The sequence below is a fragment of the Equus asinus genome, chromosome 7, assembly GCF_041296235.1.
Source record: "Equus asinus isolate D_3611 breed Donkey chromosome 7, EquAss-T2T_v2, whole genome shotgun sequence".
NCBI classification, from domain to species: domain Eukaryota; kingdom Metazoa; phylum Chordata; class Mammalia; order Perissodactyla; family Equidae; genus Equus; species Equus asinus.
The window spans coordinates 34,158,962-34,182,711 of NC_091796.1; the positions used below are offsets into that span (position 1 = coordinate 34,158,962).

At 34.5% G+C, this 23,750-nt stretch overlaps 2 long non-coding RNA genes across 2 annotated transcripts in view; one reads left to right on the plus strand and one right to left on the minus strand.

Annotated features, from left to right (window-relative positions):
• Positions 1-22,784, minus strand: part of LOC139045768 (uncharacterized) — a 38,104-nt gene extending 15,320 nt beyond the window's left edge. Inside the window, exon 1 of the long non-coding RNA XR_011504857.1 lies at positions 22,667-22,784. This is a non-coding gene — a long non-coding RNA (uncharacterized lncRNA). The remainder of the gene's footprint in view (positions 1-22,666) is intronic.
• The window catches only part of LOC139045769 (uncharacterized), an 87,938-nt gene continuing 71,288 nt past the window's right edge, over positions 7,101-23,750 (plus strand). The window contains exon 1 of the long non-coding RNA XR_011504858.1: positions 7,101-7,292. This is a non-coding gene — a long non-coding RNA (uncharacterized lncRNA). The remainder of the gene's footprint in view (positions 7,293-23,750) is intronic.

Below are 23,750 nucleotides of genomic sequence, written 5' to 3' on the forward strand. Positions count from 1 at the left end.
ACTTCACGTTCCCATGATCTTGCAGGCAGTGGCCCAGATCTAGAGTTCACAATCACTATCCTTAAAAGAAATAAAGCGACCTTCACAATACCCAAGTCCTGAATTTCCATCACTCTTATTTATATTAAGCAACTTATTCTCAATAAATTTTCACTCCATAAGATTACATTGTTTTATTTTATAACCCATTCTTCCCAATACTTGTAATTTAAAAGTACGTTCTGAAATTTTTTTAAGGCAGTTGATTTTTTTGAGTTAACTATTTTCTTGACATTATTTTTTTAAGTACGCCATAAAGAGAAATATGGAATAAAAATTATTTGGGTTATTTTTATTAGATTTTCTTATTATGAAAATAGTAAGTTGAAATATCTAGAACATACTGAAAAATAGAAAAAAGAACTGTTACCATATATAATTTCTCCGGAATGGAGACATGCACTATTAGAATTTGGATTCATTTGCTTGTCATTTCCTTGGTTTTAACATTACAAATTTTTAAATAATAAGAGGCAAAATGTGGTTAAGTGAAAAACAGCAAGAAAAATTCGTAAGTATTCGAATTGAAGCAAAAGATAAAACTTCTGGTTTAACCTGTCAGATCAAACGTTTATAACTGTTTCCTTCTAAAATCAAACCACAATAAAATATAAGTATAAACCCATGAGGACAACAAGAACGTGATAGGAAACGACTCAAGACAGATTACATCAACAAAACATTGAAAAATGAGGTAGTGCTGGATCAGTGGTAAGTGACTAAGTAGAATGGGGGGAAATGCCCTGTAATTCTGCTGAAAGGATACTTTAAGATAAAGGAAGCATATTTGTACCTCACAAGTCTGGAGAAATGCAGGAATTGAAGATAACAAGTACTTCTAAAGGTGGGGTGGAGAAAGGCTAGAAGGATCCCTCCACCCAACAGAGTCAGGAGACGGCCTCTAGGATTCTGCAGCAGGAGACAGGAACAGCCTCTAGAGAAACTCCTGCAAAGAATCTCTAGAATTTGGACACCAGCAAAGCTGAGAATTAGCACCATGAAATCTCTGGAACTATCCTAATAGGTCATAAACCATGGCATCTTTGGAATGATTCTGAGTATAACAAAGATTAAAAGAAACTGCAAGCTTAATTGACCACAAATCTAAAATGTGGCTAGAATGAAATGATTTGACTTGTTTTTAGAAAGAATGAAGATAAAAGCAGCATCAAGATTCATAATAGGAGGAATAAGTTAACATTTTGTTTCAGCAAAGCACAATAAACGAGGTAAAATGTGGCTTGATTGAGATGCTAGGCTCACTTGTTATTGGATTTGAACTCTAAGATGATAACATCCATAGATCAAGACAAGAGAAATTGGAGAAACCATTCCTACTTAATAACTGTTCATCTCTTGTGGTTATAGAATAATAATTCAGGAGGAAACATTCATCTGAAGTCAAATGTGCAGAAGAAAATATTTCTATTACATAGTCCCAGAGATTTAGATTTAGAACATTAGAAAGGATCTTCGATATCACTTAGGCCAAAATCCTTCCTAGTTGAGAAGCCTCTTCTAAAACATACCTGACAACTTGCCATTCAGAGTGTCCTTAGTCATTTTTAGTATCCACCATATCAAACACCAGCCCTCTCTTCTCATTTTATGTGGTTGGTAAATATTTATGTTTTCCTTATTAGCACTGACATTTGGATCTTTGTCATTTTAATCACTTAATCCTAGTTTTGTCCTAAGAACCTATTTAAAAAATTGCATCATTCTCTTATGAACCTGTTCCACTTCTTTTCATTTTCTTACCTAAATGTTCCACATTATTAGGTTCTCATATAACAAGACTTCCAAACATGTTACTGCCATGCTTGACTTCCCCTAAATTATTTCTAATGTGTTATTTTCTCTTTTTTAAATGGTAGTGCCCCAAATAAAATGAAAACTTCCAAATTGATCTAACAAATGTAATTAATTTTCCCATGTTTTGGACACTGTACTTTACCTTTATTTATACAATTTAGGATTTTGAAAGTTACATTAGCTATTTTGAAAGTTAAATTACATTCTAACCTCCTCTAATCTTGGAATCACTCAAAACTTCAAGACCTCAAGAGACATCCCCTGAGTTCAGTTTTAAATAGATTTTCAAATTTACATTTATCTCTATTAACTATTTGCTCTCAGGTGCAACACATCATTCTAGCCTAACTTTTTTAATCTGAAGTCTTTAATGTGATGATTTAGTTATTCACATGACTTTGTGAAATCTAAGGATTTAATAGTAACCTTCTAATTCTCCACCCACTTTTTAATGAAATAAGTCAAATTTACATAATCTCCATGAAGGCAAGAGAGGGTCTGTCTTTGCCAATCTTGATGATACCCATTGCTGTTTCCTCAACTTCTATCACATGGCAGGCACTTCATGCCTATGTGTGCAAAAAAGCAACAGAACCCTAAGATCGCTCTCTGGGTTGACATTCATCCTTTAAGAAGCAAGGTTCACCCAGCACTTACTTTATTCAAATGTTCAGTACATTTTCCCCCATCTTCTTAAAAAGAGAAAAATATTACTGAAATCCAGCAACATTGTTATTGAAACTCCCGATTTTCCAGTCTGGCAACAGAATCAAAAAAAGAGAAATAAGATTAGTTTAGCATGAGTTATTTTTGGTGAAAATACTGTTTTCACTTACCACTTCTTCATTTTCTGGATATGGAAAAATCAATTATTTAATAACTAGTTAGACAATTTTACTAGTTATCAATGCCAAACGCTTGAGCTATAATTTTTACGTCACCTTTTTTTCTTTTTGAAAATTGAGGACACTTTTGCTTTTGTTTTCTAGCACTTCTCCTTTCTATTCTCCCTGATTATAAATGCTGTGTGATTCTGAAATTATATTTGCAAGTTTTTCTTACTTAAAATAATCAGGTTTCTCCTACAATTTCTTGGTTTTCAGTAGGCTGCCATGTTTTTTGTTTTTTAAATCTCATTAATTTTCCCTTTATAGTTTGAATCTTTGTTTCTCTTTAATAAAGAAGATGGAAAGAGGCACTTCTTGGCGGTGAAGATTTTCAGAAGATAGAATGTGTTACTAAAGGTTACCTAAAGTCTTTTTATTTTTTGGACCATCTGAAAAAAGAGGGCTAATGTTAATTAATTTCACTTTTTAGGTCAGATTGCGCCAGTGAACAGATACATGGTTTGATGACCGATTGGCACTCCTAGAAGTGCCTATTGTCCCTATACTCTGTTCCCTTCACTTCCTCAGAGCACAATCTAGCACATTTCTCTTGAAAGAACAGGTCCTTTCCAAGATTGGGAGTTTACTAAGGCATGAGCAGCTGTGAAAAATTCTTCAGCATGACACCAAGAGGTTTTCCCTTGATTCATCATTCTCCTTTTGACTTCCCAAGGGATTTTCTTTCTGGGGCTCAGAAAGGTTTGGTAAGACAAAGGTTTTCCTATCTTTCCCGTGACCGAAATCTCTGGATATCTTGCTTCTGACATTCTCTGTGTTGCTGTGTTACCTGATTACCTGGATGAATAGCGTGTGCATTTCCAGTGCCCAGCAGCTTTCACAGGCAGGGGAGTTTGATCTATTCCTGATTTTGCAGTTATATTAGATGAGATGTCCCTGTAAGCTAATTACTTTGGCAACCAAGGGGGCTCCAAGGATTCTGTCAGGCATCCAGGGTGGCATCTTAATAGTGTTTTAAACAATGTGTACAGAAGGGGTTAAAAGCTACACAGAGAGGAGCAGAGCCTGAGGGGAAATACACTGCAGGTGCGTGGTTAACAAGGAACTAATTGGGTAACCAGGCAGGAGGAGAAGCAAGCATAAAGCTGGTCAACGTGCTCGCGTAGAATTCCAGTAGTTAGCTAGTGCTGAGCCCTTGAGGAGTTGAAATAAAGACAAATTGAATCTGGAGTCTATTTTTTGCTGTGATCTTTACTAGAAACTGCAAATTGGGACTTGACAGCTTTCCTCGCCGCCTGTTGCTTTATTTCAGGTGGTATTGTTTTGAACAAGCTAAGAGCTGACATTCTGGATGCCAAGCCTGGGTGTCTTGCATCCAGACAAGAATGTACATCAACTCTTCGAGGCACGTTACTCTTTCTTCTGTTCTTAATGATCTCTGAGTATTGCGAGTGTAGTAGAAAGTGAAATAAATGTTGGCCCAGTACTCGGGAGACAGGATTCTAATCCCAAGAGTGCACTCAATAGCATCAGCTTGAGCCAGTTATTCTGCCAACCAGGGCTTCTCTGCTTTCCAAGCTATAAAAAGAATGAAACTGTGTGTGTTTCTCTTCAGAATCTTTTTAAGCCCTAAGAGTTTTTTATTTTAAAAATTGATTAGTTTTCTCTATCAAACGTTGACTAAGGGCCTAAAAGTAGACTGGGCAATATGGAAAATACACAGAGAGTAGAAAGCATGTCTCCTGTCCTCGAGAATTCTTCAAACAAACCAACCATTGGAGTGCTAACTGCTGTGGTTTAAATGGGTGAAGGCCATCCTGGGGAAGCTAGTGTGGGGACACAGCCATCCAGAGAGCAGCGCGGGTTGCACAAGGAATGGGTGATGGGAGGAGCCTTCTAAAGAAGCAGGCTCTGAGGTGACAGCCAAGGTAGTTCTCTAAGTTGTTGGAGTGGTGCAAAGTATGTCTCAGGATTGATAATAAACCCATCGGAGAGTGGCACAAAAAAGAGATTGATCAGACCAAAGCAAAGATCAGTTAATGAGAAGCAATAAAAATCATTTTCTTAAAGCCAAATTGTGGATAGCCTGAAATGACAGGCAGGGAAGTCTTAGAGGAGAAAAGGAAAACATTTCAGATTTGGGGATATTTTGAAAACCAATATTCAAAAAAATATTCTGCTGTTGAGTAACATATAAATAACTCAATTTCAATTATCATTTAACTTTTAATAATAATAGTAAACTGTATAATAGTAAACTGTATAATTAAAAGAAAACTTGCTAGAAAAAAATGTTCCCAAACCAAATGAAAATATCTGTTCACTAATGTTGTGAAGCTTCTTATTTTAGACCAAGATGCAGATCAGAATTTTCTTTGACCAAAACGAGTTGGCATAAAAGGAAATATAAACAAACAATTTGACAACGGTGTAATGCAGAACATCTTCTAATTGATTTTCAGCATAAATACCAAAGGAGTTAACATAGAATCAATGTGGTGTATCATGATCACAAGTCTCAAAGTTGGGTATCCAGCTTCTTATACGTGAAATACATTTTCTCAGTGGTCAGCTCATAGATATGGGCGTGCACTTTTGTTGGCTCCAATGCTCAATGCTGCCTATTGTCTCACACCCTTACCACTGGACTCATTAAGGATACCTGTATGGCCCCTGAGGTCATGTCCAGGTATAATCCCTGATTAGAACTGGTCCTGTCCTTATGGAGGTAGGTCCTTGCAGTCCCTGTAAACTCTCTGGCCTCTGGATTCACATTTCGAAAATGAGTGTTTGCCTAGAGTAGCTCTAATTTCCCCTCTAATTCTAAAGTTCTGCAATACTTTGCAAGAAATAACATTTTTCTAACATGGTAGTGTGATATGACAGTTTAGAAAGAGGAGAGAAAGGAAACTTTTAAAGACCAGATTAATGGAATGCAAATTGCAGCCATATAACTTTTATTTTAAAGAAATTACCTCATTTTCTGAAGAACCAAATCACAATTCTTAAAGGAATTTGCAAAATCAGAATCTTAATTCCTGGCATGTCTTTCTCCACCCACCTCCATTCAAGTTTCAACTTAGAGGGAAGAAAGAACACTTTTAAAAGAGCTTAGAATTAGGCTCAAACAGCAAGTTCTGGAGTTTGAAGACTTTTTACCCATTTTTAACAATAGCTGTACTAACACTTTAGCAATTCATGGAGATCAGTGATTCCTTTAAATTAGCTGTAGAAAAGTTCAACTTCTGAATAAAACTAGCTGGTTGAAATTTTTATATAAAAATAGGGCTATTCCACAGAAGTCATTATATAGTATTTCAAATTTCCAATTTCTATTTTTTAATGGACAGTACCATCAAACAAAACTTACATTTATACAAGTTGAGCACATATCCATTTTACTTCTGTAAATTACTCTTGATTAATTTCTTTCTTGTCTTTGTTTAGATAAGTTTAAGCTATGATACACAACTTTCGTACGCCACCCAAAATCTGTTTTTGTCCTCACGCCTAGCCAAATTCTTCGAGTTGTTCATTTCTCGAAACTGAATCTCTAAAGAGTACTTGAATAACAACCGTTCAATTCTCTTATTAAAAATCCCCTCTCATCCTATTTTCATTGTGCCTTTGAGCTTTTTTTAATGGTTGGACAAAAAGGAGTATAGAAATAAATGACTGACAATCATAGTATGAGAAGTTTCTATAGGATATAGGGACAGTTTATAAAGGGATACCCATATTCTCCTCCACATCTCTCAGATAATGACCTGAGGTTTAAGTGATAATTGCCAATGGTAGTAAACTTATGGTTCTATTATTTTTTTAAAAACTGTATTTCTACAATAAAAAAAAAAACATTACTCTTGATGTTCTAGTCTCATATACTCATCCCTCTACCGACTTTCTCTTTCTTTGAATATACCTATGATAAATGCAGATTTATTATTCTCCTCTCTTTTTCCTACTATTCAACAGAAGCTTTAAAATATGATGACACCTGACATATTTAGCCAATAATTATAAAACTTGAATTTATGTGATAAAATAAACTCCTAGGAGCAAATAAGTATTCACTTATTTATTGAGTCCGTATTTATTGAGAACCTTTCAAATGTCAGACATTGTGTGTGGACCAGGAAACAGCAATCTACCAGGCAGTTGTGGTCTTTGCCATTTTAGAGCTAATATTGTGCAGAGAAAGGGTCATACAATGAACAAGTAAAGAAAATAAAGCAAAATAATTTGCATGAAATACTATAAAGGAGAAACATAGCTCTGTGACATAAAATAAAGAAATAACGTTGAACTAGTGGGAACTATTTTAGACTCGGTGATCAGCAGAGACAGATCTCTCTGAATAGATGACATTCAAGCGAAGCTTGGATGTAGAGAAGCCAGTTATGCAAAGATCTATGGCAGATCCTAGAGAGCAGCAAGGGAAAAAAACCCAGAGGCAGAAAAAAGCTTGACGATTTTGAGAAGAAGCTAAGGAATGACTGATTTCCAGGAAGAGCTAGAGCAGAGTGGGCAAGGCAGGAAGTGGTATAAGAAAAAATTGCAGATGCTGGATGGTATCGTGACATGAGGAGTCATGTAAGTCATGTTCACCAGTTTGTATTTAATTTTGAGCATAGTTAAAAGATATTCAGAGTGGGGTTATGTTTTCAATCATCTACTCTCTCTGCTGGTTGCAGGGGATGGATTGGAGGGGAGCAAGAATAAAGACATGAAGTCAAGTTAGGAAATAGCCCTGGCTTTTCATCTGAAAAGATTTTATCTTGCAAAGGAGCACAAATATGTATGAGGTTACAATGTAGGACATAAAAGGGGCATAGTCTTTGCAGGATTGGCACTTTTTCAAATGCAACAAAGTAAAAACCAAAGGAGAAAGGATACACATGCTGTGAGAATAGATGTGTTCATGAGAATATGAGTGTAATTTACAAAAATTCTATTTTTCTTCCTGAAATATGTGGCAAAGTCGTTAATCAAATGGGATGATGATGTGGTACCCTGTTCAAGGAAAGATTTTTAGAATGTTGCTACTGCAACTTCATGAATCAGTGCTTAATACACGGTACCAGATAATGATACGAGCTGGCTCCATTAAATTCCTCTGTGTGGCCCTCTGCCTGAAATTTTGAGTGGGTATCTAAGTGTGCATGTAACTTCCTCCTCCCTCCTTTTTCTTCTCCTTCTTCTGGCAAACCTATTTACTATTCACTGTTCTTAGAATTCAGCAGCTGGCTTTTCACAATCCAATGGAATATTGCTTCAATTTGAATTGAACAAAATGTCTTCTTCTGTCACTGGTAGTTTTTTGGGGGGGGGGTGTGTGTGCATAAACAAATACTGCAATGTCTACTTCAGAGTCACGGTAGTTGTGTTCTTACGGATTATGTTATAGGCATGAACTAAAAATTCACGGTGAACAACTGACAGCTCCGCAGGATTTAATGGCTTCTCTCTCAACCTTTGCCTCCACATCCCCAGCCCTGCCCCTATAAATTTAAGTTCTGAGTAAAGAAGAAAAAGCCAGAAAAACAGGAAATCCAGGGATGGCAGGAAGGTCATATGGAGCAAGAGCAAGATGGATGGCTGTCCTGTTGTATTGAGAAAATAAGAAGACAGGAGTTGATAAGTCAGATTGTATAAAAGTTACTTCTTTGTACTGTGATGAGGAGGAGGAGGTGGAAGAGGAGGAGGAAAGTGCAATAGCACTGTTCCATTTCCAGAATGCCAAGACTTTTAAATACAGGTCACTCCAAATCAATTCACACTGCGCTCCCCCAAAATAAAGAACTAAACACTAAAACAGCTCGATGTAATTTATTCTTTCAGATCTTGAAGCAGAGAGTTTTCTAAACCTTTAAGCTGTAAGTAGTTTTCTTTCTTATTTTTTTTAAAAAAGCTATATATCCCACTCATTTAACCCACACTTTCTATTTTTAGTTTTCTCTTTCTGTTGAAACCTTGCAGATCATGAAGATAGCATTCTCTGAGCAAGACTAGACTCCGTGATTCACAAGATTTGATTCCTGTGCAGCATGCTCTTTAGTTGTATTTTTTTTCCTCTCTGAATTTCAGTGTTACCTCTTGGTTCTATAAATATTGCACAGACTTTTGCTATAATTTCTAATGTACATATAATCTTCAGTGTGGGGAAGGATACTGTGACATTCTTTGTTGCAAGTTCACTGAATAAGGGAAGAGAAGCAAAAAGTAGTGGCAGGATTTTATATTAGGCATTTTTAAATTAGGTAGGTTTATGCTTTTCTTCTCCATTCACTACACTCCTTAAATTTACTCTCACATGTGTTAGGCTTGTTCCTGAGAAAAACCCGTTACTCCAACCGGTTTCCCCATGCTCTTCACCATTACTAATGAGACAACTTATCACTGGGGCACCATTCAATTTCTACTCCACCATGGGTCTTCCAGAATATTCATCCCTTTTTCATTTTCAGAACTCCCATTTCTGGAGGAATCTTAGAACAGGGCAGAGGGAAGCTATGAGTAGGAGTCTGGTTATTCTTGTCAGACAAGCCTCAGTTTGAATTCCAGTTCTAATTCTCAGAGTTATGCCACTTATGTAAGTAACATAGTGTCAGATTCATCATCTCTAAAACCAATAATTCCTCAAAGTAATGTTACCAGGGATAAAAAAAACATATTGTTCACAAATTAATGTGCATATTGCCTCTCTTTTAGCCAATGTAAGTAAATGGTTACTGCTCCATGAGTTGTAGTAAAGACAGCAATAGCAAGAAACAAAAGAGGACTTAAACATCACTGGGCATGATTTTTAAGTAAGTATCTTGAGGCTCACAATATTAATTTCACCAAGACCAGAGGTAGCAACAGAGCTGAAAATAGAATTAACACATTCAAATCCCTAATTCAATGATCTTATGGTTCCCTAATCATCAATTTGAGAAGCCGTATCATACAATGGATGGGGCACAACCTTTGTGGTCTGAAACTTATGGAGTTACATCATGCCTCCAAAATGTCTAAATGATATGATCACGTATAATCTACTTTACGTCTCTAGCCTATTTCTTCCTAGTACCTACTTCATAGGACTCCTTTGGGTTTTACACAGCATATTCCATATAAAACAAGTGTCAAGTCATGACACATAGAAGGAGCCAGTTAGGGTGTGAGGAGGAAGGAGAGGGCCCTTCTGTCTCCAAGATTTAGAGAAGGCTGTGGGAGAAAAGAACAGAAGTTGGGGGTAGGCATGTCTTGAATACCCAAGTAATTTCCTGCTTGACCTGTGTTGGAAGCCCAGTACTGGTTTCAGCTGCGGAGCAACACACTTAGGATAGCATAAAGAAGAAATTGTAAAGAATGTCAGAAAACAGCAGCAAAGAGGTTTTTATATAAGATTTGTTTTTTATTCATCATCTCTTTAAGTGTGGGTTTTTTAAAATTTTTTTTTATAATTGCAGTAACATTGGATTATAACATTATATAGCTTTCGGATGTACATCATAATATATTTCAAATTCTGTGTAGATTACATCATGTTCACCACCCAAAACCTAATTATAGTCCATCACCTCACATGTGAGCCTAATCACCCTTAGAAAATGACATATATTAAGTTTATAACTCTGCCAAAACTTTAAATAGAATTTGTTAAAAATAGCCTTTGAAAGTTCAGGCTGCTTTCAATTCTGGAACAAAACAGTAGGCATCCACTGTGTGTGTGCGTGTGTGTATGTGTGTATGTGCGTGTTTGGAACAATTTCACCTTCTGTGTGCCAACTGGATGTTGATAGTGTCTGTCTAAGAAAACACAAAGGTTTTTTTTAACTCTATGGTATATTTTCCTGTTTTTCACTAGGTTGGGCACTGTTGTCGTTTTACTTTTTATTGACATGTAATGCACTAGAATTGAAAATTTTGATTTTTAACCACTTACAGGGCCATTATTCTTTCTTTTTCTTTTGTATTTTTTGGGAGTGTTTTTTCTATTTTCATAAACCGAATACAGTTGACTGTTAATTTCTCCCTGAAAAACATTGGGAGATGGCTCCCAAAATTAATGGTGTAAGACAAGTTTACAAACTGTCAGGCTTTGAAGTGAAAATTAGTGTGTCATTCTTTCTAAAAAGAGCAGAGCACAGAAGTGACTGCTCCATTATGAGAATCTCTCAAGGCAAAATATATTTTTTAGATGAGAGGACAAAAAAAAAAGGCAAATGTTTTCTTCCCTACCTCACTTCCCAAATTTCATCAACACACTTATACTCACACACACCTGTACACAACTGGGAGGATTTTCCAGCAGCAAGATCTTTACTATTCTAAGAAATCATCAGCCATGGGAATTATATGTTGATAAATCTTAAAATTCCACTTGAAAAATATTTTCTGGACTATCATAAGTGGAAAGAACCAGGTGGAAGAAATCTGGGGACATTGTGATTTTTTTTTTTGACTTCCTAAAGTGAAAAATGTCAATTCTACTCAAAATTTGATGGCCAAGGTGAGTAAGAAGCTTCAAAAAGATGAGCTAACATTTTCAAATAGGGTCAAATATTGGCTTTATTTTCAGGCTGAAATTTCAGTGTCTTTAAGAGCTCTGTCCAAGCTGCTATCTTAGGGTCTTAGTGTGTTAGAGCTGTAGATTCCTCAAAAATTAAAAAGCATAGCCTTCTTCAATGTTTAAAATGGTAGCGGACTTGGGGTGCATATTGTTGGCGTTAGGCACATTTGGTTGCATTCCACACTTGCTTTTTCGTTTTAATGAAATAATGAACAACTTAACCTCTTTGAGCCCCAATTTTACGTAGCTATAAATTGTAAATGATAATCCCAATTCAAAGATCTGGAAGAATTGGAAGGATTAAATTATACAATAGATTTAGAGTACAAGGCACCTTGTTGGGGTTGGTAATGAGAGATGCACTGATGCTGAGATGAGGCAAAAAGACTTATCAAAGTAGAACCTATTCTTTGGAGGGGGGGTTGGAGTCTTCTTTACTGGAGCAGATTTCATACTGGAGAATATTTTTGTGGGAATACATAAGGTCTTTCCTAGAGATAATTGGGCACCAATAATTTCAGGGAAAAAGTTTCTAGATCTTCAACTTTATATATGTGTTCTTTAGTCTAAAATTAATCTTCCCAAGAAAGTATCTGAGGCCAATTCTCTTGTTTGCCAACTGTTTTTCTCCCATCAGAAACCAATACCTTTCCATGGCTCATCACACAGGATTTAAAAACTTCTAGCGATAATTCAAAATATTGTCATCCCTAAAGGACAAGAATAGACTTTTCTTGTTATCCTTACCTTGTACATATTTCTGTTAAGAACAGAGTGTGAGATTGGAAATGGTGATATTTCTGCTTAAGTTGAGATGTTCTAAATTCTGACATATTGTAGGATGGGGGTGTAATGACAATTTTCATTTAATGACCTTGACTCTTCCATCTCGCAACTACTCTAAAAGAGCACATTGTTGCTAAAGGAGGGTCCTATGAGAGCAAAGCAAAGAGAATTAAAGTGAAGAAGAATTGAATGCAATGGTGCCTTATATCATCCAAATCAAAAATGATATCAAGACTTTGTGATTTTCTTTTCTATCCATCTAGTTATCTATTTATCTGCTTATCTATCTTTCTACCTACCTATCATCCATTAATTTCTCTATCTCAATGAAAATTCAGAGTGAGATATTGTGAGGTTGAGATATGTATGAATACTTTTATTTAGGTTTAAAAATAAAGTTAATATTTTTCTAACAAAAGGATGGTTATAATTGGACTTATTGTTTTGCAATTGATTGTTCTATACATGTAAGTATATATATACATGTGTTTATATATGTATGCTTAGGTTGCCCATTAGGTTAAATGGTACTCACACTATTCATAATGATAGTAATAAGGGAAATTGATGGTAGCAATGAGTAATATTCTTCCATGAATTCATGAGCTAATGGGGAAAAAAAAACCCAGATCCATCTATCTCATTAAGAGATGCATTTCCAATGAACTTTTGCAGTTTATGTTTAATATTATTTATCAAAATTTGTGATCTATTTATATTATTTTGATCAATTGTGTATTAGCAATAATTATAGTAATAACTCAATTGAGAAGAAATTTTTAATACTTAGAGTTTCATAGTCAGAGAAATAAAATATTAAATTACATTTTACATGCATAATTTTGTTGCAGAGAAAGATGATAGGATAATCAATAAAGTACTTTCAAGCATAAAAGTATATTAAGGGATAAAATTCTATGGGGGCTGTAGAATGAAAATATAAGTTCAAGGGAAAAAAGAAACTGAAAAGGTTACTATTGCAAAGGAAATTCACATCATCTAACACCTTCATAGGAATGGCAGCTTTCAAACCATAGTATTTAGATTCCAGGGGATACATTAGTAGAATGACTAAACTATTTATATTTAAACATCAACATTTACGATGCATTTATTTTGTACCTGTGCCATAAGTATAAGCTTATGATGAAAACTTTTAACGTCAACTTAAAAGTTTGTGAGAGAGTAAATCGTTTATCAGAAGTCTTTTAGTAGTACATGAGCAAAATCGTTTGAAGACAACTGCTGTAAATCATTTTCTGAAAATCCTAAAGGAACACAGAAAATTCTGTGGAAACTTCCTCCTGCTTTGTCTCTCCACACACAGTTTATTCACCTATTTATTTTTTTGTTAAAAATTTAAAGATTTGGATAAAACAGTTTGTTATCTTTTTCCAGCTTCACCTATTTAAAATAGCATCAACCCATGTTTTCATACTAGGAGGAAAAGTTGGTAAAATTGAATACATAATGAAATTATTATAGTGCAACTGGGAAGTTATAAGGGACTGCAATCTCTATATTTCTCTGTAATTGCCCTGGTCAGGTTCCCATATCTGTAAATAAAAGGAAGTACATTCTATATCATACCAAAGAGTAACTCCATAGTAAAGTCTTTAGGAAAAGAAAAATCTACTGGTTTGCGTATCTTAATAGATCCTCTGTTTTGGTGAACTATTAATTTAGAGCCTTTTGGTATTTATTGTCATCACGTCTTCCAAAATATGTTGGAACCATTTGAAGTTCCCAGTTGTGTCTAGAGTTTGTTCTTCGCATTATCCATTGTCACTGAACACAGCAGTAGAGAACCTGCCTATAACCTCTTAGAGAAGTCTAGAACAGAGTGCCCTGTCTCTCCTCCCTGCCTGAATTGAGCATTCCCCTGTTTTATATTCATTTTAGTCGCACCAATCATTCTAAAACTTTTATTAGACCGCAATTGTTCCCAAACACTGTTTTATTTATGTCATTATCTGAAAGCCTCTGGCAGTTCTTCATAGAAGTACACTCTTTGCCAGTCCATTGCTTCGTATTTTTGTAAAGGATTATAATTCACCCTCCCCCTAAAGAGGAAGCTGCTACAGAAAGAGACCAATTCAAATATTTTGAAATGTTTTTTATCTTTTATAATGTTTAAGGCAGCAGACATTCACTGAATCTCTAATGATGGATTGCTTGAACCTATTTGCCATATTTCTTCACTGAACCTCATCTGAAGTAGTCATATCACCTCCTCTTTGCCTGATATCAGAAACTTCTTTAAAATGCATCATTTACAATGAAACTATTATGGATAATAATTTATGTATAGCATCTATTAATGGCCTGGTTTTCAGAATCATATTTTAAGTCCAAATAATATAATTAGAGTTGCTTCAAATTGGAAGCGGTATTGCACAAAATCACTTTATGGGTGAATTGGAGGCTTTATGATTCATAGTCCAAAGGTCACATAGCTAGTTAGCAAAGACTAGATTTAAGAACAGAACTCAGGCTGCTGACTTGTGATCAAGCGTTCTTGCTATAATGACAGACCATCTTTCAGCCTATTAACCAGAGCTTCTTTTCTGATTAGCATGCTTTAAACATATATATTTGCAGCCACTCACATATTCCCTACTCCCTTTAGCTTCTCTGTTAGTAGTGAAAAATAGGTTGTGGATTGGAATCTGAAAACCCCAATGCATTGCAATCAGTTTAATAACACACATATAGAGCAATTTCACTGTCACACCCTGGGAGTTGTGGTGGGCTGCCTTTCTTTCACTTCCTTTTCAGTTCCCTTTAGCTTATGGAAGATATCCAAACATAAATTGAGACACTATCTTTTTATGTAAGGTTTTCACTATAAAAGATATATCCATCTTTCTTAAAGCAAACTTCACATTTTAGACCAAAAGATCATCTTCCAAACAAAGTGACAAGTCTCATATTACAATAGTTATAGCCGTAGAGCTATTTGACAGTTGAAATAATAGCAGTGGATTTTATTATTGATGATAATAGGCAGAGTGAGAAGAAAAGAAGAATGACATTCAAAACAAAATAAATGTAAAAAGATTGGAAGAGAATTATAATTGAAGTGAGAGACTAATTTTAAAGAGGAACATGGATTAGCTGGGTATAACCTTAGCAAGGGTTGTTCAAGATGTGGAGGGAATCCCCACGTATCTCCCATAAGATGAAGAGTAGGGGTGAATTGGATGGTGGCAGATCCAGAGTGTGGTGGAACTTTGGCTCTCACAGACTTCAGAGTAATTCTGTTGGTTGCATGTTAGTTTCTCAGGTTGACTTTTATTGCCCTTGCTGCAGTGGAGGCCATGGTGTCTCTCTCTTATCCATCGTCCCGGAAGCCTCCAATGAGCTCACAGAGAGATGCAGCAGTTCTAATCTGTGTCCTGTTTAGAAAGGACTGGAGAAAATTAAATGAGTACTCCCTTTAAATTTATTTTCCCAGATGTGTCTTCTTCAAAAAGTTTTAGAGTGCTATGTTAACACAGTATTTGTTTGGATATAAAAATACTTTAGAGGAAGCAAATCAGAGCAAGACTGTGAGACCTGATAGGAAGGTAATCAAAATGAGGCACCCTTTTCTTCATCTTCTTGATCCCTGTCAACTGATGACATGGGTTTCACACTTAGCCTTGCCTGCCATCCCATAAATATTAGAACTTAGCTGAGCTTCTAGGATGGGATGAGAGGAAAGCTAAACTATCTTCCAATTCAATGATTCCCGATAGCAGTTTTTTATAACTTGTTCATGTTATCACCTGTCCAGATAGCTGGCATTCCCGAGAGAAAGTGGAAAGGCTGTTTTATTAGCAGTTTACAAGTCTTATTAGAGAAAATGAGTTGAAATTCTAAACAGAAAAATAAGAGGCAGAAAATATGAAAATGGTTGCCCAAACTTAGATTTGAGCAAATACATAGAAGAATAGCTTCAATCTAATAAGGAGAAAGAATCTTTCCTGAGAGTGGCCAAAATGAGTGGTTTAATGTCGCAGAGAAAGAAAACACTTTGATGACTTTTCTTAAAGGCAACTTCGCATTTATTTTATTTTTTCGGTTTCCAAAGGGCCTCACACTCAATGCTCATCTTTGGTGCAAGAATTTTGACTTTAAAATAAAAAGCTCAAAGAACACAGTGCTTCAGTTTGGGACACATTATTTTTTCTTTTGAGGAAACTGGAATTTATAAAGAAGGAAAAAAATTCAAATTCAGGTTCAAAGGCAAAGGTTTACAAAGAAAATGCACATTCTGTACACAGGGAACTAATTTAATAAGCAGCTTCTCCCTGCTAGCTTGCGATTAAACTAAATTGCCAGCCTAAACTTTTCTGTGCAGAATTTCAAATGTCAACACATTATATTGCGATTCCTCTTAATTTCGCACAAAGAAAATGCAAAATGAATTCATTATGCTGGAGTAAGTGGAAAAAATGATGAGTTTCTCCAGAAGAGTATGCAATGGGGAGAGATTGGGCAAGACGATTATATTGAGATATTTGAATAGCTGGCCATTAGCAAGAGCATCCCCATTACTCTGCTGATAATTATATCTCTTCTGCTATGACTTCCCAGTGGAATAATAGAATGTTCCCAGTGCAGGAGATAATGAAAAATACCATTCAGGTGGTATATATATGCCAGGAATAGAATGCAGTATTTCCTTCCCTCCTCGTTTTTGATCGCCTTAGCCCCCATCAGCCCCAACTCGCAGTACCTTGTCACTCTAATGGCGCACACCTACGCAATATATGTTAATATGTGTTTGGTTGTTCTATGCTGTGTACGGGGAGAATAAATGTATCTTGAAAATGGAGATGGCAATGGAACATCATTCTTCCAACATAATTATCTCCTGTGTTTAGAAAGCCCGGTGTTTGCTTAGTACATTTTTGTTAGCTATTATGTAAATGACTTTCAAAACGCACTACTGTGGGGAGTGACGGCTTTGGTTGGGATCTTAGAAGAATAAAAGTTTTTTTTTAAAGAAAAAAAACAATTGCATATTCTTCTAATTAATCCATCATTTTGCAGACACTTTTCATTTTAGCAATCAAATTAAACAAACAGAAAGAGAGAAGATTGAGATCAAACAATAACAGCCACTTATTTCAATGACATTTTCCCTCCCTTTCTCCTATTTTCTCTCTCTCTTTTTCTTCTCTTTTGAACGATTCATAAAATCTCTCATATGTTATTGCCACCTTATCATACTGTGGCATTTTTATTGCTATTTACTTTCAGTTTGGGAAAATCTTGCTGGGTACGGTATGTCTTCACAAATTCGTTAATTTTACAGAAAACTCAATTTACATCCCCCACCCTCCTTTGCTGTGCCACTATTGTTTTAAATTCTGGATCCCTGCTTAAGGGTTCATTTTTAAATTATGTAGAAGGGAAGTTCCTCTCAAACCACTTATATTTCCATCCTGTAGAGGGCAGTGAAATGTAACAATGGTTTTACCCTCCATAAGGGTTAAATTGAGAATTGTTCATTTTTCTGAGTGTTGGCACTCACTGGAAATCAGGACAAAGAAATAGCTAGATTACCCAAGGATACCACTTTTTTTCCTCTATTAAAGTTGTTTTTATGTTTAGAGTCAAAGGGGTATACTTTATTATATGAATGTTTTCTGGTTAAAATATTTACCTGAGAATATAATCAGACTACATAAAGTTGTAATGTGTATGGACAAGTGGCTATGCTTCAAACCATATGCAAATGGAGTGTGTGTGTTCATGGTGTCAGTGCAAGGATTCATATTCAATCTTCAGTTAATATCCAACTGTAGTCAGAGAACTGGTTCACAGAATCAATATTAACGGCGATTTAACAAGAATTTAGGACCACTTCCATTGTAGAATGTTTAATTTACATATTCCAGTCATACACAAAAAGTAAAACCACATCTATTTACAATTTACTTGTTTCATCATCAATATAAAACATTACTTAGTAGCTGGGTGTAATGGTGAACATTATCTTTTAAAATTTAATAATTAAATTATTTGTATGTATTTTAGGAAATGTCTAGTTCCAAAGAGAATTTAAACTATTTTAGCTTTTTGGTGTCTAAACTAAACAGCATTTAAATTCAGTATAACACAAAGTACATAGCTGTATATATTATGTGTATATGTATATATGCCATTGATTGTTAATGACATATGGTCAACATATTGTATATTCTAAATATCCTAGCATTCATAAAGATCTTATTAAGTATGTGAGAGACTTATAGAATACTTTTGTGCTCAATACACAATGAAAAATGTTGTGATATATCTAAATGCTTTCTCACATCTCAAATCTATATGAGGAAATCAGTGATTCATTGAAACCTATATAGTATACTCTGGCATACATTTGGCAACAATCCCTAATTTGAATAACAACATACGTAAAAACACACTTCTATTTAGCTTTGCTCTGGAATGGGCTACCTTAGTTCTCTCTTGTTTTTAGTCTCCTTTCTCTCTCCTAGTGTCTTTTCATTACATTTCCTAACTATTTCCTTTTCTCTTTGAGATGTCAAAACTCCTATGATGAAGGTCTTGACTGTTTGCACCTGAATTCTTCAGTTTCCTCACCATTGCATGTTTTGCTTTTTCTTGCTTATCTTTTTTTTTTTTAACTGTTCACGCTGATCCCATTCCAGACTCTCACCTCCTAAGCTTCCTATTGCGTTTTCCAAAGTTTGAATTTACTGAGTTCAACTAGTCCTGGTGCAGGGTGAATTTCCTCACAGCTGGAGATGCAATGTCTTCTACTTACTAGCAAGATCTCTCCCCCCATGGTTTTCTTTCTTATTCTAGTCGCAGGTTCTTGTATAACCTTTCTAATTTTATTGGTTGAGGATAATCTAATACTGGTTTTCTTAATCATTTGTCTTTATGTATTTTTAACAATTGATTTTTCCCAAGCTGTTGAATCAAAATTTTATGGTGACCTGGAATTAGATATGCTACTGCCCCTCTGAATTCAGTTGTAGCTGTGTCAGCTTAAATTCACATCCTGCTATAAATATTTAGACCCAAGGGAGCTCTCTGCCTCAAGGTTTGCCCTGTGAAATGGGAACCTGCTTGTTCTGTGCACTAGTACAGCTGGGAAGTGCAAGGATATTTCTCCCAGGGTAGTCCTCAACCAGTAAGTATGCAAAAGTTTTCACCTCCAGCCTTCAGGAAGCGAAAGTTTGGGCAACATTCTATATGTTTTACAGGTGGTCCCAACCTCTGTGGTCCACAGTAATCATCTCAAAGGTACACACTTAGATTGGCTTTCCCACTTTCCTTGATTAATAGCCCCTGATCCCTGACTCCTACTCTCTGGATCATCTCCTAAATAAACTACTTGCACTAAAGTTCTTGACTCAAAGTAAGATAATCTTCTTAAAATACAATAAGGATAGCACATGACAATAATATGAGATGGCTGACTTGTTTATATGGCTCTTAATAGAATTCAGATTTCATGAAAGTTTGACTTATTGCCTGGATTGTTTAAGACACATCATATATGGATTTTTCTTCAAGATATACCATGTTCTTGGCCAAAAGAACAATTATCAAAACTTTAAAATATACAAATTGTGTTCTGACCCAAATACAAATATATTAGAAATGACTAAAAAAGTGCTTAGAGAATCCCTAATGTTTGAAAATTTTGAAAAGTCTAAGTTAAAAAAGAAATTAAAAAACATTTTGAAATAATAATAATATTAAAATGAATGAAGATAAAATACCAAAGTTTGTGTGATGCAGTTAAAAGAGTGCTTAGAATAAAACTTGTATCTCCAAATTAGTAGGAAAAATTTCTTCTTCCTCTTTTTTTCTGAAAGTCTGAGTGTAAAAATCATACTATTTCCTTTTTAGATACATGCTAAATTTCAACAGACAAGCCATTGTGGTCCTGGTTTTTCTTCACGGAAATTTTTTTTTATGATTTTACACCCAGACTTTCAGAAAAAAAGAGGAAGAGGAAATTTTTCATGCTAATTTTTTTTTGAGACCAGCACAACCTTGAAACCATAATCAGACAAAACCACTACAAGAAAAATACATACCAAAAATGGCATATAAGCTTATATTTTCTTAAATATTAGAAAATAGAATGAAATAACATATGAAGAGAGTAACTCATGATCAGGTAAAATTTCTCAAAAGAATTAAAAGTTGATTTAATACTTGAAAATCAATCAATGTAATCAAATACATTAACAAAATAAATTAGAAAATTTATTTGATCATCTCAATATAGGTAGAAAATTATTTGGCAAAATTTAACACATTCATGATGAAAATTCTCATCCAGCTAGGAATAGAAGAAAATTCAAGAATCTGATCAAGAACATTTGCAAATAACTTACACCTAGCATAATACTTAATGGTGAAAACATGTATACATTTCCCCTAATATTTGGAAAAAGGCAAAGATATCCCTTTCATACCTCTATTTAGCATGACAATAGAGGTCCTAATCAGTAAAATAAGAGAGAGGGGTTTATAAGAAGTAAAGCTATCAACAGAGATGATGATTGTTTAGTTTAAAAATCATACATATTCTACCAATCTAACAATGTTTCAGGAAGAAATAGGAATATACAAAAACCAATTGTATTTCTACATATTAGCAGCAAAAAAAGGAAAATAATTTTTAAAAAATCTATGAAAACTTGAAAAACTTAGGACTTATGTAAACAAAATATGTGTACAACCTTTATAATAAAAACTATAAATCATTCTTGAAAGAAATGAAATTAAATAATACTTAAGCAAAGGTATAGGTATATCCTGTTACTGTTTTGAAAACTCAATTTTTCTATAATACTGATTCTAACCAAATTCATCAATAGATTCAATGAAATTCCAATCAAAGTCTCAGCACACTTTTTGTAGAAATTAGCAAGTAGATCCTAAAACATAGATGGAAGTGTGAAGAAATGACAGGAATGAAAACAATCTTAAAAAAAAACAAATATGATAAATTTCTGTTACCTGATTCAAGGACTTATTGGAAAGTAATGGTAATCAAGACAGTGTGGTATTGGCTTGATACTCAAATAAATCAATGGAATAAAATGAAGAGTACAAAAATTGATCTATTCTTAGGCAATCAAGTGATGTGACATGAATGTCAACGAAATCCAATGCAGAGGAGAAAAAGCAGTGTCATGGTAATTAAGCAGTTAAAATGGAAGAACTATAAACATCCAAAAAGTACATAAAAATATTCTCAATGACATTAGCCATAAAAGAAATAAAAATTAAACCACAACTAGATACCATAATGTATCCACTACAATGGCTAAAATTTAAATGACTCACAATACTAAGAGTTAGTGAAGACATGAACTGATTGAAATTTACATATTTGGCTCATGAGAGTGTAAAATGGTACAACCATTTTGTGAATTGGTCAGGTGTTTTCCTATGAAGTTAGATACACATTAAGTTTATGATCCAACCATTTCACTTTTAGTCATTTACCTAAGAGAAATAAAAATACATGTACAAAAAAATGTGTACAAGAATGTTCATAGCATCCTTGTTTATAACCACTCCCAACTGGAAAACACAAATATTCATTGACTATAGAATGACTAACTAAATTACAGTATAATCACATAATGGAATATTACTCTGTAATACAAAGGAACAAACTACTGGTACATGCAACAAAATGAAGGAACTTCAAATTGTTATGCTGAAGAGGGAGAAAGGGTAAATTTATGGCAGAGAAACCTAGCAAACATCACTTGAGACAGGCTATCAACAATGATAAGTCAACTGATAGTTCCCCGGATAGGATATCCTGAAAATGGTACTTTACCTCTGTGGCATTCCTCCTCAAAACTCATACCTCTAGTCTAATTATGAGAAAAATATCAGACAAACTCCAGTTGAGAAACATTCTACAAAATATCTTACCACTAATCCTCAAAAATGTCAAAGTCATCAAAAACAGGAAAGTCCTGAGAAACTGTCATAACCAAGAAGCCTAAGAAGACATGATGACTAAATTTAATGGATAGGATCCTAGAACAGCAAAAGGACATTAGGTAAAAACTAAGGAAATCTGAATAAAGAATGGACTTTACTTAATAACAACGTATCAATGTTGGTTCTCTAATTATAACAAATCCACCATAGTAATATGAAAAGTTAATAACAGAGGAAAGTGAGTTTGAGGTATATGGGAATTCTTTATATTGTCTTAAACAATGTTTCTTTAAACCTGACACTGTTGTAAAAAAAAAAGATTATTAAAAAATATTATGATAAATGAAAAAGCCAGAAACATGAATGTACATAGTATATGACTTTATTTATATAAAATTGTAGAATAGACTACACTAATCTGTGATTGAAGGAGGAATCTGAGTAGTGGTTGCCTCTTGGGAAGAGGAGAATAAATTGACTTTCCAGTCAAGAGAACATTCTAGGCTTGAAAAAATCTGTCTCTTGATTGGGGTCAGGATGATACGGATGCGATCATTTTTCAAAACTCATTGAATTGTGCACTTCAAATCTGTTCATTTAATTTTATGTAAAATACACTTTATCTTTTTAATGTAGAAAAAAGTTACTGAGAGACAATAATGAAGTATTCAAAACCTACCTCTATTCTGTCCTCTTCTTTCTGATTTAGTTGTCGTCCATCTAAAATAAGAATGGGCATTCTTTGCATCTCTTTGCCTTGTGAGATCTTTGTACAAAAGCCACTTGGTAAGTACAAAGGCTCATTGTGACTGTGCAGGATGACTCACTGCCAATTAACTTCTAAATAGGGAACTTTACTCCAAAATCTTACCTCCCATTGTTTCTCGACTTGAATACATGCAGACATTCTTCCCTTTGCTTCGCCTATTTTAAATTCTCACAAAGGAATGAACTCTTTCTATAGTCAGAATAAAATTTTCTCTTTGTTATCATTCCCAAAATCATACTATTTAGGCCAATTTACTTATGTTTTCTTATCACTCTATTTGCTACTCATGTCCTTATAGTTGCTTACATTTTTGTTTATATGAAATAACTGTTGTGTTGAACTTCAAAGCTCTCCTCTTTACATAAATGCTATGGACGCATCTTTCATTTAAAAAATGAAAGGAGAGAAGAGGAGGAAACAGAAATGAAGAGGGAATGTGAGGCAATGTGAAGAAAGAAGATAATTAGGACACTGAAAGGTACAGAGGAAACATGATTCAACCAAGGTCACGTAAACACGCTAATGGAGCCACTAATAAGCTATGTGCATCATGGTATTCATTAATTTAACCATGCTTGTTATTTCCTTTTAAGATTTGTTCTCTTGAATTGGACGCTATGTGGAAACATTAAGGGCATATTAATATAGGCCTATGATAAAGGAATATACAGTGTAAAATTTGAGGATGGTATCTTTTGCAATTTCAATGAATTCCATAATTTAACTTTTCCTCCTCATGATCTATACTTACCTTATTTTATAAATGTGTTTTTGATGTAATATAAAGACTTTTGAGATTCAAAATATCTAAGGTAAGCTACAAATATAGATTAAGTTGTTTGTCATACAATACATACATGGAATAATTTACTGAGAATTAGTATACAGTGACTATAATAAAAATTATTCTGAAAATAATTGCTTCTCTTTATAGATTCCAAATCACATATTGCTATTTCAATGGCAAAATATCACTAAGAACTTTAAATATAAT